The following is a 4,139-nucleotide window of genomic DNA, read 5'->3' as shown; positions in this document are numbered from 1 at the left end:
CAGTGAAGGAGAAAACGTACTTATTTACAAAGTTTTGTAACTGAAACAAAAAAAACATGTTTTTTTTCCAAGATTTTCAGTCTTTTTTTATTTGTTTAGCAGAAAATAAAAATCCCAGAGGCAATCAAATACCACCAAAAGAAAGCTATATCTGTGGTAACAAAATGATAAAAATTTAGTTTGGGTACAATGTAGCATGACCACGCAATTGTCATTCAAAGTGCAACAGCGCTGAAAGCTCAAAATTGGTCTGGGCAGGAAGGTGTATAAGTGCCCTGTATTGAAGTGGTTAATAATCTCTAAAAAATCACAGAAAATTGGAAAAGATAGTAATATATCAACTGGAACATTTTGCTATACAGAGGGCTTGGTGTCTTGTAGTACTGTGACTATAGTTAATGAGAATCCTCATGCCTTTACCACAAGATGTTTTCACGTATTTCATAATATTGGGCAAACGGTGGCTTTAAAAAATATAATTTTAAGTATAAGTAAAGGCAAAACTTTTTTTTAACATTTTGGACAGAGTGGAGAGGGATTAGAACATATGTAATTTTTTATTGCTGTCTCTGTCCCCATTAGGGAGATTCACCGTCTCTATTTGTTTTGTTTACCATTATCAATAAAAGTCAAAGTAAAAGAGAATCACAAATTTTGGGTTGTCCTGGGCACAAGTTCTGGGGATTTGGGGGTCCCCAAGAGATTTCCTTAACCACATAAGGACCAGCCTTTTTCAAACTTGTTGTTTACAAGTTAAAATAATTTTTTTTTTGCTATAAAATTACTTTATTACCCCCAAACATTATAGATTTTTTTTCAGAAACCCTAGAGAATAAAATGGTGGTTGTTGCAATTCATTATGTAGCACCGTATTTGCATAGCGGTCTTACAAGCGCAATTCTTTTTAGAAAAAAATACACTTTTTTAAATAAAAAAATAGGACAACAGTAAAGTTAGCCCAATAGTTTTCTATGTAATGAAACAATGTTACACAGAGTAAATCTCCATTGGCAATGTTTAAAATTTTCTACAGGCTAGGTTACCAGTTTTGAGTTACAGAGGAGATCTAATGCTAGAATTATTGCTCTCACTCTAATGATCGCGGCGATACCTCACATGTGTGGTTTGAATACCGTTTGCAAAATCGGCAGGACGGAACGCTTAAAATTTTTAAATTTTTTTTCTTATTTATTTGCTTATTATTTTTTATTTTTACACTGTCCTTTAAAAAATTTTTTATCACTTTTATTCCTATTACAAGAAATGTAAACATCCCTTTTAATAGAAAAAAAAAAGCACAAAATGACGTCTTTAATGTGAGATCTAGGGTCAAAAAGACCTCGGATCTCACATTTACACTTAAATGCAATAAAAAAAGTATTTTTTTTCCAAAAAAAATAAATTTCCTCTTTAAGACCATAACGTCACTTCAGTTATCCAATGTTATGGAGCCGATTGGGGGCCATCTTTCCCTCACTTGGCTCCAGGCCTGTGAGGGGATAAGACTGGATCGTCCCCGGGGGCACCTTCCCCTCCTCCGATAAAAGAGACCTCACAGCAAATTCCCTGCAGAGACCACTTTTATCTGAAAACCGACCGCCCGCCGTTTAAGAGGATCTACTGCCATAAATATGGTATTCCAATGTATAACGACAGCGGCTGGTCCATAAGTGGTTAATTTTCAGGGATTTCCTCTCACTGTGTGGCTGTGGGACAGGAAGTGAAGGTAAATCTGCCAAAATGGGACAAAGATGGCAAAAATAAACCTTACATGTGTTATAACTTTTCCTTACTCTATCCAAAATGAAAAAATTTCTATAATTCTACTTTAAAGTGGAGTCCCACCCACTTTTTTAACTTTATCTTATTTGATATATCATTGGCAACATTTTCTTCATTGATTCCATTTTAGTTCCTCCTTCTCCCACCCGCGGCTAATCACGTCATTTCCTGCGGCGCATTGTCTCCTAGGAAGCTTGGTGTCATAATTTCCAGGAGCCAGTGTGGATCGCCACTGCTCAGCATCGCAAGATATCTTCGTTGCCATCAGAGCAGGCACTTCCGACGATGCCGCCAGTTGTGATGGCAACATGAGAAGTTTCATACTGCACGTGCGCAAGAATGGACGGTGCATACTGGACGCTCAGCTGCACCGTATGCCGGAAGATAGTGCTTGTGGGCTTCACATGCCCACAAACATTATGGGAACTGCCAGGACAGGAGAATATGTTATTTTTTTACTCGAAATCGGAAATCGAGTGGTGATATATATAAAAAACATGAGTGGTATATGTTATATAAGTTATGATCGTAAGATATTCACGTAAAAAAAAAAATATATATATATCATTGGAACTTCGCTTTAAGACACACCCTATGGCAGACACAGAAGATACTGCCTGATTTCTTGTTGAGCTGTTTAAACATGCTGAAAATGTCACAATTAGTGATAAGGAAATATTAATTATATTAATCATTACCAGCGTAGTATGGGAAAAAAAAGTTACTGGTTGATCCTGTTCTAAAATCAAACACATTTACTGTAATTGGCTCTTTCAAAGAGAGCACCAAAGTATTCATTAAAGCTTTAAGTGCTGTTATTTTCATGAAGCCTTCTAAGGCTGGATTCATGCCTATGCATTTTTAGTGCTTTTTGCATTTTGCAGATTTGCACTACAGAACGTGTTCCATAGGAAACCATGTTAAATGGACCATAGTGCAAATCTGCAAAATGCAAAAAGCACTAAAAATGCATAGGTGTGAATGCAGCCTAAATCTCATTCTAGTTTCATTCATAGTTTATATAATAATTATAGTTTAGTATAAAAACATCCTAATTTGTTTGAGAGACTTTTTAGGTATCATGCACTATATCATAAAGATTTTTGTTATTTGTAATAAACCTTAAAATCTTAGAAATACAGTTGGGTTCATACAATTAGATGTTTTATGCCGCGTACACACGAGCGGTTTGTCTGACTGAAAAAATCAGACGGAAGCTTTTCATCGTATATTCCGATTTTTTTTTTTCAAAAATTCTGACGGACCTAGAAATAGAACATGTTTTAAATATTTCCGGCTGAACCAATTCCTATCGGGAAAACCGCTCATCTGTATGCTGTTCTGACGGACCAAAAACGGCACATGCTCTGAAGCAAGTACGAGACGGAGGCTATTGGCTACTGGCTATTGAACTTCCTTTTTCTAGTCTCGTCGAATGTGTTGTAGGTCACCGCATTCTTGATGATCGTACTTTGGTGTGATCGTGTGTACGCAAGACAGTTTCAGCGGAACTCCGTGGGAACTCCGTGGGAACTCCGTGGGAACTCCGTGGGAAAAACCTTCTGAGTTTATTCCGATGAGAAAACCATCCATGTGTACGTGGTATTAGATGTTCAATATATAACATTTCTTCCAATATATATATATATATATATATATATATATATATATATATATATATATATATTATTGTGACAGACCTAGCCGGGACACAGGCTTTTTGAGAGGACTGAATGCGAGCCTCTTGCCGACGGATTATGGGCCCTGGATTTTAAGGGGCACAGGGTGAATGAGAACCCCACTATAATCTGTGCTAGTCAGATTCAATGCTTTATATATGTATATATAATGTGTGTTGTCTCATGCTGTTGGGACACAAACTGTTAGATGCTAATGTCATGAACTCCAGCCACCTGTATGTTGTGTAAATGAGTCTAGTCTGAGTATTGAGTATTCACACATTGTTCTTTGTGCTAATTAACCCTGTGTTTATGTTTATGGTAATGTTTATTGAATTGTTAGTGAGCTAGGAGCCGAAAAGTCTTATCTCTCAGTCAACTAGTCTGAGTGTTGATTTAGATAATTAGCTCATGCTAATTAGGTTAGGTTTTAGTCTTCTACTGTATTATAAATACTTAGCATTTTGGTTCTAATAAAGGAGTCCATGTTAGCACTAAGCAAGTGTCATCTTGTTTTGTGCTTGTGAGCGGTTGGAATATCTGATCTCTATATTCAGACTTAGGATGCGGTATACTGACGGAAGCACTCAATCGGAGTGTGGGATCGGTTCCGTCACATAAATATATAATCAAATACCAAATGTTCAGCAAACACAGATGTATTTTCAATTTTATACA

Source organism: Lithobates pipiens, unplaced genomic scaffold (genome assembly GCF_037356315.1).
Source record: "Lithobates pipiens isolate NorthernLeopardFrog02 unplaced genomic scaffold, aLitPip1_a1.2 Scaffold_28, whole genome shotgun sequence".
Taxonomy (NCBI): Eukaryota; Metazoa; Chordata; class Amphibia; order Anura; family Ranidae; genus Lithobates; species Lithobates pipiens.
The sequence above is the reverse complement of the archived record's forward strand: the minus strand, read 5'-3'. Positions refer to the sequence as shown.